The sequence below is a fragment of the Anomaloglossus baeobatrachus genome, chromosome 2, assembly GCF_048569485.1.
Source record: "Anomaloglossus baeobatrachus isolate aAnoBae1 chromosome 2, aAnoBae1.hap1, whole genome shotgun sequence".
NCBI lineage: Eukaryota > Metazoa > Chordata > Amphibia > Anura > Aromobatidae > Anomaloglossus > Anomaloglossus baeobatrachus.
Window position 1 is genome coordinate 348103177 of NC_134354.1, and position 15132 is coordinate 348118308.

General features: G+C 45.6%; 1 protein-coding gene across 9 annotated transcripts in view; it reads left to right on the forward strand.

Moving 5' to 3' along the window:
- The window catches only part of LOC142291451 (protein 4.1-like), a 259547-nt gene that overhangs the window by 15520 nt on the left and 228895 nt on the right, over positions 1-15132 (forward strand). Inside the window, exon 1 of one of the 9 annotated variants that reach the window (XM_075335984.1) lies at positions 14277-14368. The exons of the other annotated variants lie outside the window; for them this stretch is intronic. The gene's annotated coding sequence lies outside the window, so the exon portion shown is untranslated. Of the gene's footprint in view, positions 1-14276; positions 14369-15132 lie in introns of those variants that run through there. 9 annotated transcript variants of the gene reach the window in all.

The window sequence follows — 15132 nt, forward strand, 5'->3', positions numbered from 1 at the left end:
GTCAATTTATGCTGCGGAGACGAGAGTGTTCTCTGCAGGTAGCATAGAGCTCCACAGCAGCCTGAACCCAAATCGTGGGCATGGGCAGCTGCAGGAAGGCTGACACTGTACTAGACGCCGTGTCGCTGGATCATGGCCACATAGCCTTAGGCCCCTTTCACACGTCAGTGATTCTGGTACGTTTGTGCTTTTTTTTTAAACGTACCAGGATCACTGACATACGCAGACCCATTATAATGAATGGGTCTGCTCACACGTCAGTGATTTTTCACTGTACGTGTCTCCATGCGGCGTACCCGCGTGTGCGTGATTGCCGCACGGAGACATGTCCATTTTTTTCTGGCATCACTGATGTCCCACGGACCACGCAGTGGTGTGATCCGTGAAACACGTGCCAGAAAAAAACGTGCTTTTAAAATAAAAAACATTTTAACTCACCCGGCGTCCAGCGATGTCCTCTGCAGCCCGTGCAGCCTGCTGCTTCTGAGCCGGCTCATTATTGTCGCGCATATTCATGATGTCAGCGCCGGCCGGATGCTGCACCGCGGGAGCGATCAGCACCATGGAGAGCAGGAGCGGGTGCAGGTGAGTTAATCTCTAAGTGCAATCACGGGCCACGGAGAACGGAGCCCGGATTGCACTTAGACAACCCACGTGTGCCGTGATTCACGGCACACGGAGGGACATGTGCGTGTTTTACACGCCAGTGAAAAACGTCAGTGTTTTTCACTGACGTGTGAAGCGGGCCTAAAAGTGAGAATATTGTTGCTACAGCAACATTTTGGGTGAAGTAGCTGTGGATTCAAAATGCTTAATATACTCCTGAATAAAATCCTTGATGGGTGCAGATTCCAAAATGGGGTCACTTGTGGGGGTTTTCTGACGTATAGGTACCTAAGGGGCTTGGTGCGCGAAGTTTATTTCAACTTTTCCAAAATTCAAATGGTGCTCCTTCCATTCCAAGCCCTCCCATTTATCCAAACAGAATGTGGAGAAGGAAATGACATCACAGGTTTTTTTTTCCAAAGGTCTGTGTTCAACCAACTTTATTATCACTGACAAGTCTTAAAAAACGCACCTAAAAAAAGCATGAAAAACGCATGAAAAACGCATGCGTTTTCGATGCGTTGTTTCTCAAAAAGCATTGTTTACAATTCTCCCCTCTGCCAGAGGGTGCGTTTTTTTCCGCGCGGAAAAAAAAGCAACGTGTGCACATACCCTTACAGCCAGCACATAATCATCTATCAATCGCCCACTGCTCTTCCTCACCACTGGCTGGGTCCACAGACGGTCTTCTCTCCCCTTCCAGTGCTGCTGGCCCATCACCTTAGCAGCCAATCTGTGGCCAAAGTGGTGCTGTATTGGTTGCCAATGCTGCCACTGATTGGCTGCAGCAGTGATACACCAACAATACTGGGAGGAGGAGACTGGGAGAGACCCAGCTGCTGAGGAAGAGAAGCAGAGGGTGATCAATAGATGAGTACAGTATGTGCTGTTTATTATTTCAATATAGTGCACTTGGTTCAATGGTAAAAGGTTGTCCATAATTGCCACAAAAGTCTGCAAGTCAGTGGGAAACTCTAGCATTTTCCTGGGAAATCTTAAATTGCTTGGTTTCCCATTGACTTGCATTAAGTTCGTTATTTGTGCTGAAAACTGGAATAGCACAAGTAACAGTATTTGCTCATCACTAGCGACTGCAAGTGTGAGATACGCATGCTCTCGTCTGAGCACGTCTAGTCACCATGTAGCAGTAAGTATGCATATCTCATATTTGCTGTCACATGACTGCCCAGTCTCACCACCGGTACTTAGAGCTCTCTGTAAGAATTCACGTGGAATGACTGTAGACTTTCATGCCATACCTGGACATTAAAAGAAAAACTGAAACCTTTAGGGGGGGTGGAGGACTTGTGGGCTCCAGCTACTGATACTGGCTCAGAACAAGGAATAGAAAGAAAACAAATCGCTAATTATTTGGCATTAGGTTACTAACTGTTAATATTTTTCATCTTCTGATCGCCTCCTGCACTATTCATGTGACATGTCATTACGGTGATGATTATAAAGTAATGCACCTAGGTCAGAGTAATGATATTGCTGTATATTTCTTAATATATACTAGGTATTACAGTGCAGGAGAAGGACTTGGGTATTCAGGTTACAAGTAAGATGAGCAGCACTACTCCGTGTCAGGGAGAAGCTACAAAAGCAAACAAGATGTTATAGTGTATAAAAATAGCGTTAATAGCCCATGATCTCAATGTAATGTAACCTTTCTAGAAATCCCTTGTAAGGTCACTGATTTTCTCTAGACTCTGTTTTGTCTTAAACAAGAGATCCAGCCTAGGACCATAGGCAGAAATGAGACTAGTCTGGTGCCACTTCTGCATGGCTTCTCCACGCACTGCTTTAGGCCTCAGCCACACTTCAGTATAAAAAACGTTCCGTTTTTCGGGTGCGTGTTCTGTTTTTCATGTCCATTTTGCCGGTACGTGTATCATCCGTGTGATGGCTTATGCTCGCTGTGTGTGCGTGTAAAATGTCCATGTATGCGTGATATACGTACGTGTAATGTCTGTGTGCTGTCCGTTTGAAATGAACCATTTTTCATTAAAAATGACGTAGAAAAAATCATCATCATCAGATACTGGTGTGTCTAATTGGACCTAATTGAACTGCAGGATTGGTAACATGTATAGGTGTTTTTTCGATTAAAAGCGCACACGGACGGCACGGGTAGCACACGGACATGCTACGTGTCACGTACATGCAGGCACGGACCCATTGACTTTAGCGGGTCCGTGCCTGTGTGATGCCGGAGAAACACGGACATGTTATGCGTGAGGAAAAACGCATACACGTACAAACGACACGGACACACGTTCCGTGTGGTTTTACGTGTGTGTGCCTGTTACCATAGGGTGACACTGGTGTACGTGTCTCCGTGCCGCCGATACGAGCAAAAACATACCGGCGGCACGGATGTGTGTTGGAGGCCTTAGACAATGCTGAAGTTGGTTTCTTATTCGTCAGTTTCTTATTCGGCAATTTAGTATTTTCAGTTTTTTACAGGTTTATCAACAAAAAAACACACCACAATAATAAAATACAATGCACTGATGTGCCCTAATACAAATACACTCAAACTCCGCTGCGAAAATTATAAAACTGGCAAAAAATGGGCATCAAAGTGGGCACCGAAGTATGTAAGTGAAAGGGTTAAATGGCTTTGGGCCACTGATCTAACACCAGAATTGCATATCTAGTGACGACCCTAATCAAACCCAGGTGACTTCAGACTGGCCCAAAGGGGTTCTGGGCATCAAAACTGACATCAAAGTGGACACACCGCCAATTTTCACAGATATGAATAAGTAACTGGTGTTTTTGAGGGGTTTAATAGCTTTGAGCCACTGATCTCACACCACATTTACATACCTAGTGATGCCACACATCAAATTCAGATCACTCCAGCCTGGCCCAAACAGGTTCTGGGCATCAGAACTGGCATCAAAGTGGGCAAAACCTCAGTTTTCACAGATGTGAATAAGGGATCTAGGGATAGAGAATGTATAAGTGGTTGCGAATTTCTCGGGTTTAACCTGTTTCTTTTTGCAATTTATGTAACTATACTGTTCCTCTCACGGGGAACTATGGTACAATAAATGGCATAATCAACCATATGAAATGCAACACGTCATCTTCTTGTGGTCCCTAATGTTAATTACGCTAAAATGGAGGAGAGATGATAGCTTATACCTCTCTTCTAAGGCTATGTTCACACCTGCGATCAGGCATTCCATTACTGCTCTGTTTTAGGAACAAGTAGAATATCCAATATGTTATATAACTGATTATGGGTTTGTCGGGGTTCCTTAAGGCCCGTTTCACACGTCAGTGAAAAACACTGACGTTCTTCACTGACGTTCTTCACTGACGTTCTTCACTGACGTTCTTCACTGACGTTCTTCACTGACGTGTACAACACGCACATGTCCCTCAGTGTTCCATGATTCACGGCACACGTGGGTTGTCCATGTGCAATCCGTGATCCCGTGATTGCATATGGACATTACTCACTTGCCTTTACTACTGCTGTCCATGGTGCTGATCTCCTCGGGTCTCCAGTGTCCACCCACCGCTCTCAGCACCTACTTCCTGGTTGGCTATTCCTGCTCTCATGAATATTCATGAGCCAGGCAGGAGCTGCCGAGAGCAGAGGCTGCAGAGCGAATCGCAGGCAAGGTAAGTTGAAAATTTTTAATATTTAATATGTCCGTGATTTTCTTGTATGTGTTTCACTGATCACACACGGATCACACCATAGTGTGGTCCGTGGGCCATCAGTGATGCCAGAAAAAAACTGACTTGTGTCCGTGCAGGATCACGGCCACGCGTGCACGCTGCACGGAGACACATTCAGTGAAAAATCACTGATGTGTGAGCAGACCCATTGATTATAATGGATCTGCGTATGTCAGTGATTCTGGTACGTAGAAAAAAAAGCACAAACGTACCAGAATCACTGACGTGTGAAAGGGGCCTAAGTGTCAGTTTTTAGAATGAGGAAACAATCTGTTTATTTATTTATTTTTTTTTAATGATCTAAAAAGAAACAAACAGACGGCTCTCATAATAGTTAATGAAGCCCATGTGCTTCTGATTTCAACCCTATATACTGGAATGTATCACAAAAGTGAAGTACACCCCTTACAGTTTTGTAAATATTTTATTATATCTTTTCATGGGACAATAATTAAAATTTGACACTTTGATACAATTTGATACTCCGGACATTGCATCAAATTGGTCTGCATGGCTGTCTCAGAAGGAAGCTACTTTTAAAGATGATGCACAAGACAGCCCACAAACAGATTGTTGGAGACAAGCAGACTACAGACATGGTTTACTGTGACTATGTCCTGTGGTCTGATGAGACCAAGATAAACGTATTTGGTTCTGATGGTGTCAAGTGTGTGTGGGCAACCAGGTGAGGAGTAGAAATACAAGTGTCTTGCCTACAGTTAAGCATGCTTGTGGGACTGTCATGGTTCGGGGATGTATGAGTGCTGCTGACTGTGGGAGTCACAGTTCATTGAGGGAACCATGAAAGCCAACATGCGCTGCTTCAGTATGACATATGACATGATTCTTTCCCTCTGAAAACTGGGCTGCAGGGCAGTATTCCAACATAATGACCCCAAACACACTTCCAAGACCACCACTGCCTCGAAATTCAGGATAAAGCTGCTGGACTGACCAAGCATATCTCCAGATATAAACCCTAGTAAGCATCTATGGGGCATTCTCAAACGGAAAGGTGAAGGAGAGCAAGGTCTCTAACATCCACCAGCTCTGTTATGCCATCAGAGAGGATGGAAGAGGATCCAGTGGCTCCAGTGAAGCTTTAGTGAACTACATGACCAAAAGCATTAATGCAGTGCTTGAAAATAAGGGTTTACACACAAATTATTGTGCTCATTTTTGTTGCCAGTGGTTTAGACATTAATGGTTGTGTGTTGTGTTATTTAGAGGGCACACCAAATTTATACTGTTATACAAGCTGTACACTGACTAGTTTACATTGTATCATTGTCATATCTTTGTATTGTCCCATAAAGAGATATAATAAAATATTTACAAAAATGTGAGGGGTGTACTCACTTATTTGATATACTGTCCATATGTTGTACTTTAAGTGGGGAGAGGAGAGTGAACAGCTATTCGACTACTGCCAAGGATGTCTATCACCCAGAAAAAAAAGAAATGGGTGTTTGAAATGAAATTGCCTGGTCCTTCTCTTCCCCAATACCATATATTGGTGTCCAGGTGGGAGATCCATATATACACGTGGGGTGTGCCATTTAATGACTGCCAATGAGGCCTCCTTCCTGGCAGTAAACTATGCTGTCCTGTCCATATGAAAAGCAGAAATTGCTGGACAGTGTCGAGTTTCAGACCTTTGGAGCCGTTTGCTTTATTCTACGTGACTCCATCAGGGGTGTGACTGAACGTTTTTCAGTGACGTAGACCATAGGCCTAGATGGAGTTATGGAGGGGCTTCCAAACGCATTGTGAGTGCACTGCATGTAGGCAATATATAAAGGCCTAGATCATCACTTACATTTTTGTAAGGACTCTTCTTTTGTGTTTAGTGTGTATTTAATAGGGCTGTTCAGATGGCAGATTTTTTATTTTACTTTTAATATGCTGGAAAAATGAATATCTTGGTGAAACCCTGTCCCAAAACAAAAAGCGCACAAACCCCAGCATACACGAGCCTCTTCTGTATATTGGATGAGCCTTGCCTATACAAGTCTGTGTGCACAGGAAGGAGCAGATCCCATACCCACACTTAAGGCTATGTGCCCACGCTGCGGATTTACCGCGGATTTTGCCCCGGATTTGCCGCGGATTTACCGCGGATTTTCGGAAAATTTGCAGCAGCGGCACTTCCAAGCCATTTCAATGGCATTTTGGAAATGCTGTGTCCATGCTGCGGATTTTTCCGCGGCGGATTTGCCGCGGATTTTGATCCGGAAAAATCTGCAGCATGTCAATTATTGTTGCGGATTTTGGTGCGGATTTTGGGTATAGAATGGGGGAAAAAAAAAAATCCGCGGCAAATCCGCGGCAAAAATAAGGTGCGGATTTGCCGCGAAAGTCGCGGATTTTCATGCAGAAAAATCCGCAGGTACATTCTACCGTGGACACATAGCCTACGACTCTCTACACTTCACAGATCAGGCCTTACGATATATATATATATTTTCCCCTGTACGCGGTCCTGTCTGTCCTTCCGGGTGCTCACTCCACGTTTGCGGTAACCTTGCGGCGCTCGCTGTTGTGTCTGGTTGCCATGGTAGCAGTACCTAGGCTGCTGACACGCAGCGTGCGTTTCAACCACCGGGGCGTGGAGAGGGCCGTGACACACCCGGAGGGATGGATGGATCCGCGTCAGTAATGGGGACGGATGGGGCATACGTTAGTATATACATGGGAAGGTGATCCGGGTGCCGCGTCACGGAGGGGGCGGGCCGGACATACGTCACTGCACACATGGGAAGGAGTCCCGGGTGCCGCGTCATTGTGGGGGCGGGCCGGGCATACGTCACTGCACAGACTTGAATGAGGTTCCGGTTTCCACTACATAAAAAGGCGCCTTTTTTCAAAAACACATACACACGTCCCCTGAAGAAGTGGGAAACGCGCGTCGGGACAGAGGACGGGCACACCAATTACCATCATTGTCAGGTCAGTGTATCCTTTCATTGCCGTGGTTACTTCATTCATTGGTAATGGTTGGTGGCGATTATACTGCCACGCTGGTTGTCGGCTGAATTATAATAGAATCATTGAGGCTTTACTGGGATGTATGAATGCCGGACAGCTGGTTGAGCCCAGGCAGAAACTTTTGTGGACCAGAGGTCCTAGTGAATAGCAGAATGATCGGCTTGATCTGAACCCCAATTACACCAGTACACCCACCGTGTATGGTGGGAATTTTAAATTGAAGTTTACTAAAAAATCTTGAGTACTGGAGGAATAACTGTGTGTTCTCGGCATTATGGAGATTACTGAGACAATATAGGCATGTTGCTACGTCCAGTGTGATGATTTTGAGATCTCTGGTTGATGCAATTGATTGTTAATAATTTTTATGAGAATTAATAAAGTCTAGTTTTTTAGGTTAAACACCGTCCTGTTGAGTTCTTTGTGGTTATAAATTATTAGTGGTGTAAAACCTAAGTATGAGGTTGATAGTTTTTGGACAAGTGACGTATATGACTCTCTACACTTATCACTATCCCCTATCTCCTCACTTTCATGCCCTAATCTGGCTGTAAAGCACTACAATGACACACTCAGAAGCACCCTGGACCAAGTAGCACCCCTCACCCTCAGAACCTCCAAACACCGAGTAAAACAACCTTGGCTCACATCACAAACTCGATTTCTCCAGCGATGCTCTAGGAGTGCCGAGCGCCTATGGAGGAAATCCCGCACACCAGAAAACTTCATCCACTACAAGTTCATGTTAGGGCTGCTTCTCACTTGCGAGTTTCTCGCAGTAGAGCAATGCGAGAAAAACTCGCATTGAAATCGGACACATGTTAGTCAATGATTCAGCTCTCATCTGCGATTTTTTTTCTCAGTCCAAATCGGACCGAGAAAAAAATCGCAGCATGCTGCTTTTTTGCGAGTTTCTCGCACCATTTGTCCCAATGATTTCCTATGGAAGGGGATTAAAAGTAGGATCACACACGCGCACCAGCGTTCACATTTGCGAGTGTGGCAGTAACTTCGCTCATTAGATGAATGTGACAGCACATTCCCATAGGTTAATTAAATGACACATGTGTAATAGCTTTTATCTAATTAAGATGTTGCATGAAACTAGCATCGCAAACGCGACACACACGCGAGCAAAAAGCATCGCACTTGCGTTGCACTCGCACCTAACGTGAACTAAAATCAGCCGAGTTTTGTTTTTTTCAGCCTAGTCGCACCGATTTTACTCGCATAGATGTGTTTCCAGCCTTAAGGACCTACAACTCTTCCCTTCACCTCGCCAAACAGACCTACTTCACCACCCTTATCTCCTCACTAGCCAACAATCCAAAAAAGCTCTTTGACACCTTTCACTCCCTCCTCAGTCCCAAAGCACAGACCCCTATCACAGACCTTCATGCTGATGACCTGGCCTCGTATTTCACAGAGAAAATAGAAAACATCCGCCAAGAGATCAGCTCCCAGTCACCAAGCTTTGTGAATCCCATCCCTCGCCACATCCCATCCAGCTCACTTTCCACATTTGACCCAGTCACAGAGGAGGAAGTCTCCAGGCTCCTCTCTTCTTCTCGTCCTACCACTTGCTCTACTGATCCCTTCCCCTCACGCCTACTCCAGACACTCTCCGGTTGTCACCACTCACCTAACTAAAATCTTCAATCTCTCTCTTCTGGTATCTTCCCTTCCTCCCTCAAACACTCTATTATTACTCCATTATTAAAAAACCTTCCCTTGATCCGTCCTGCACAAGCAACTACAGACCAGTCTCCAATCTCTCCATCTCTAAACTCTTGGAGCGCCTGGTCTACTCTCGTCTCACCCGCTACCTCTCCTCTCACTCTCTTCTAGATCCTTTACAGTCTGGCTTCCGCCCTTTACACTCAACAGAAACTGCCCTTGTCAAAGTGACCAATGACCTATTGACAGCAAAACGTAACGGTGACCACTGTCTGCTTATTCTTCTTGACCTTTCTGCAGGCTTCGACACTGTTGACCACCATCTCCTTCTCTCTTTGCTCCATTCTATTGGCCTAAAGGACACTGTTCTTTCCTGGTTCTCTTCCTATCTTTCTGGCCGCTCGTTCAGTGTATCATTTGCTGGCTCCACATCTTCTCCTCTCCCTCTCACTGTTGGGGTCCCTCAAGGTTCAGTCCTTGGCCCTCTTCTATTCTCCCTCTACACTGCCCCAATTGGACAGACCATCAGCAGATTTAGCTTTCAGTACCATCTTTATGCTGATGACACACAGCTATACACCTCATCCCCTGAGCTCACCCCCGCTGTACTACAGAACACAAGTGACTGCCTGACTGCAGTTTGCAACACCATGTCTGCTCTCTATCTGAAACTTAACCTTTCCAAAACTGAACTTCTGCTTTTCCCTCCATCTCCCAACCTTCCTAAACCTGAGATCTCCCTCTCTGTGTGTGGCACAACGATAAGTCCTAGGCCGCAAGCCCGCTGCCTGGGGGTTATACTTGACACTGATCTCTCCTTCACCTCCCACATACAATCTCTTGCCCGCACCTGCCGCTTGCACCTCAAGAACATCGCTAGAATCCGCCCCTTTCTCACAATGGAAATGACAAAAACCCTCACCGTGGCCCTGATCCACTCTCGCCTTGACTACTGTAACTCTCTTAATTGGTCTCCCCCTAACTAGACTCTCCCCTCTACAGTCCATCCTTAATGCAGCAGCCAGGGTCACCTATCTGGCCAACCGCTACTCGGATGCCTCTGCTCTGTGCCAGTCATTGCACTGGCTGCCCATATATCACAGGATCCAATTCAAACTGCTTGTTCTCACCCACAAAGCTCTCCACAGTGCAGCACCCCCCTACATCTCCACCCTCCTCTCTGTCTATCATCCCACCCGTTCTCTACGCTCTGCAAATGACTTTCGACTAACATCCACACTAATTCGAACCTCCCACTCCCGAATCCAAGACTTCTTCCGAGCTGCACCAAACCTCTGGAACGCTCTACCCCAAGAAGTTAGGACAAATCACAACTTACTCAGCTTCAGACGCTCCCTAAAAACGCATCTTTTTAGGGTGGCCTATCACACTCCCTAGCCAAACTAATTTCACCTAATCCCTCTACAACTTCTCAGAACATAACCCCACGTCAAACTCCATGGCACCCAAATGCATCTCAAGGCTCTGGCCAACTGGTCCAGGAAGCCATCATCTATCCCCCATGAGCTGGCTGGATTGTCATTTTAAATAAACACTTGTACCTTGCCCCTCCCCCCATCTCATTGTAGATTATAAGCTCTCACGAGCAGGGTTGCCATTTTTCCTTTTAAATATTGTATCCTCTATAATTGTTACTTGTTTGTATATGTTTATGTATATGATATGTATATGTTCCTCCTGAATTGTAAAGCGCTGCGGAATATGTTGGTGCTATAGAAATAAAGATTATTATTATTATACCGATGACCGGGATATCGCTAATGGTTTTATGGATGTATTGTAATTCTGTAGCAGGAAACTGTACTTGGTCTTGTACGTTTTAATAACTGCTGATGTATAAAAAGGTGCAATACTATTTTTCTCTGCTATCGTCCATTTTTATAGCTCTGGAGCAAACGACTCGTAGCAGGATGTGTTACAGCGGAGCTTTAGGCCTCGTTCACACCTCAGCTCTGTTTCATCAGTTTGGTCTCCAACAGGTTTTTTATTTTTCACTGGAAAAAAATTTTTTTCTCAACCTCCCTCTATCAGTCAGTGAAAAACGGACAGGACACAAATGTATCTGAGTGGTGTCTATTTTTTTTTCCCCACAGAACCATAGACTTTTATTGCCAAGTTTGATCCGAATCTTACTGTAGATCAATATCTGACATGTCTCTGTGAGTTGTCAAAGACCACTCAGCCAGCAAAAAATAGCAGATGTGAACACCCCCATAGACTGTCATGGGTACAAGTGCAGGCCCCCATTGGTATTAGGCTGCTTTCACACATCCGGTTTTTGCTGAGCGGCACAATACGGCGCTTTGCAGAAAAAACGCAACGTTTTGGGGTTTTTTTCCGCATAGACTTGCATTGCGCCGTATTGTGCCGCATGGCCTTGCGTTGCGTCCGTTTTTTGCCGGATGCGGCATATTTAGTCCATACGGCAGCCGGATGGAATGTTGCCTGGCACTTTTTTTGTGCGGTGAAAAATCGCATTGCGCCGGATCCTGTGCGATTTACAATGCAAGCCTATGGACGCCGGATGCGGCGTCCTGCGGCAAAAACCGCATCCAGCCGCTGGATGTGTTTTTGGTTTTTTTTGCACTGCGCATGCTCAGTATCAAGCTGCATCCATCAAAAAACGGACGGGCCGCATGGAAAAATGTATGCAACGGATCCGTTTTTTTCGCCGCATCCGTTGCGTAGGTTTTTGAGCCAGATTGAGCCGCACTGCAAAAAACGGATGTGTGAAAGCAGCCTAAGGCTACATGCGCACACTGCGTTTTTTGCTGCGTTTTGGGTGCGTTTTTGGCTGCAGTTTTGTTGTCAGAACTTTCTGACATATGACTTCCCAGCAAAGTCTATGAGAAGTCAGATTTGTCATGCGCACGTTGCAGTTTATTTGTCAGCGTTTTATTTGTCAAAAGTTTGTGACAAAAAAAATGTAGCATGTTCATTCTTCCTGCGTTTTTATCAACATTTGTCACAAAAACGCAGCAAAAACGCAGGTTGTGAAAAACGCACCAAAAACGCTCCAATAATTACAAACATTTTTTGTGACATTTCCAGGCCCTCTCTGACAAGGTGCAGTTTTGGCTGCAGTTTGTGAACACAAAAAGATGCAGCGTGCACATGTAGCCGACAGGCAGCCATGCCCGCCAGCATTAGTCTATAAGGGCCTTCACAACAAAAGCGGTGCAGGGCAGCTGTGAGCGGGACCCCTCACAGACATCCCCTAGGACACAGGGCAACCATGGTCCCTTGTCATGACCCTTCACCTCCAGCCCTGGGTTTGTCCATGAGTGGGGTTATTAGGGAGGTGTCTGGCTGCTCTCTGAGAATATGTGAAGTGAGTACACCCCATAGATGTTGGCTGTTACATGATTTGAGAACGTGTGAAGTGAGTACACCCTATAGATGGTTGGCTATTATGTGTTCTGAGAACGTGTGAAGTGAGTACACCCCATAGATGTTGGCTGTTACGTGATTTGAGAACGTGTGAAGTGAGTACACCCCATAGATGTTGGCTATTATGTGATTTGAGAACGTGTGAAGTGAGTACACCCCATAGATGTTGGCTGTTATGTGCTTTGAGAACGTGTGAAGTGAGTACACCCCATAGATGTTGGCTATTATGTGATTTGAGAACGTGTGAAGTGAGTACACCTCATAGATGTTGGCTATGTGCTTTGATAATGTGTGAAGTGAGTACACCCCATAGATGTTGGCTGTTATGTGCTTTGATAATGTGTGAAGTGAGTACACCCCATAGATGTTGGCTATTATGTGCTTTGATAATGTGTGAAGTGAGTACACCCCATAGATGTTGGCTATGTGCTTTGATAATGTGTGAAGTGAGTACACCTCATAGATGTTGGCTATGTGCTTTGATAATGTGTGAAGTGAGTACACCCCATAGATGTTGGCTATGTGCTTTGAGAACGTGTGAAGTGAGTACACCCCATAGATGTTGGCTGTTATGTGCTTTGATAATGTGTGAAGTGAGTACACCCCATAGATGTTGGCTGTTATGTGCTTTGATAATGTGTGAAGTGAGTACACCTCATAGATGTTGGCTGTTATGTGCTTTGATAATGTGTGAAGTGAGTACACCTCATAGATGTTGGCTATGTGCTTTGATAATGTGTGAAGTGAGTACACCTCATAGATGTTGGCTGTTATGTGCTTTGATAATGTGTGAAGTGAGTACACCCCATAGATGTTGGCTATTATGTGCTTTGAGAACGTGTGAAGTGAGTACACCCCATAGATGTTGGCTGTTATGTGCTTTGATAATGTGTGAAGTGAGTACACCTCATAGATGTTGGCTATGTGCTTTGATAATGTGTGAAGTGAGTACACCCCATAGATGTTGGCTATTATGTGCTTTGATAATGTGTGAAGTGAGTACACCTCATAGATGTTGGCTATGTGCTTTGATAATGTGTGAAGTGAGTACACCTCATAGATGTTGGCTATGTGCTTTGAGAACGTGTGAAGTGAGTACACCCCATAGATGTTGGTTGTTATGTGCTTTGATAATGTGTGAAGTGAGTACACCCCATAGATGTTGGCTGTTATGTGCTTTGAGAACGTGTGAAGTGAGTACACCTCATAGATGTTGGCTATTATGTGCTTTGATAATGTGTGAAGTGAGTACACCTCATAGATGTTGGCTATTATGTGCTTTGATAATGTGTGAAGTGAGTACACCCCATAGATGTTGGTTATGTGCTTTGATAATGTGTGAAGTGAGTACACCTCATAGATGTTGGCTATGTGCTTTGAGAACGTGTGAAGTGAGTACACCCCATAGATGTTGGCTGTTATGTGCTTTGATAATGTGTGAAGTGAGTACACCCCATAGATGTTGGCTGTTATGTGCTGTCCTGTTTCTGCATACACTGCCATTAATCTCTTTTTGTCTCTTCCATGCTCCTGCCGACCCCTGCACTGCCGGTGAGTACTTGGTCTCTATACTACGCTTCGCTTTGCACATCCCGCCAATTTGCTTCGCTGCACGCTCAGTATTGTGTAATGGCGCCAGCTGCTGTAGAGGCTGTGCAGTGCCGGGCTTCTCCGCGAGGAGGCAGTACAGCACCAGACTCGGGGCTGTTAGTATGGAGCCGACATGTCTGCACTCGGCTTCTGCAGCCACACGAGCTGCCGTACACCGCACATAACATGGCTGCTGCAGGTAGTCTGCACGCCCCCGCCTCACACAATGGCTGGCTAGTAACGCCCCCCCCTAGTAATGTGCACACCGGCAGCCAATAAGCGGCTACTCCACTGTTTACTGGCCGGCGGCGCCAAGTGCTTGTTGCTTGGCGGTGGAGGTAGAGGCGCGCAGATCACGTGTGCTGCGGAGGAGCGCGCCAACCGGTGCTGAGCCGTACGTATCCGTGTGGGGGGCGGGGTGCCGTGTGTTGGGGGGCGGGGGGTGCCTGTACCGCCCGTCCTGCCCTCGCTGTGGCAGCTGTGGAGGTGGATGGGGACGCATTGTGCTTCCATCAGCTCTTTAAACTTCTGCTTCAACAAGTGGCGATAAATACATGCATGGCATCCTTCACAGAACACGCTGCAGGCAGAATATGTGCCACCTTAGTAATGGCGGACCACAGGCTGTAGCCTCACATCTCCAGGATCCGATCCCCAGATATAGTAGGCATAATAATATTCGCAAATACCTCCAATTAGAAATGTAGTACAGTTCTCCTGATAAAGCCATGTCTCTTACCTCATGTGCAGGGCATTGCAGCTTAGGTATCCATGGTTACGACCATCAGCACTTATGCACTGTCTGATTACATGTAACCATGGATACCTAAGTTACTGCAATGCCCTGCACATGAGGTAAGAGACGTGGCTATATCAGGGGAACTATACTACATTTCTAATTAGAGGTATTTGCTAATATTCTTATTACACCTTCTACATATTAGGCTAGGATCTTGGAGATAGGATTATGCCTTTTAAGCTTATAGGAGAAGTGGACTAGTATTGTCCTTAGTGGAGTAGTTGCCTATAGTGACAAGACTATACAAACATTCATCAAATGAACACTAATTTGGTTGCTACCGGCAACTCCTTTTGTTAGTTGCCAGCACTATTGGTAAATGCTAATTTTTGATTGTCAACAATGTCCAGAATTGTCAC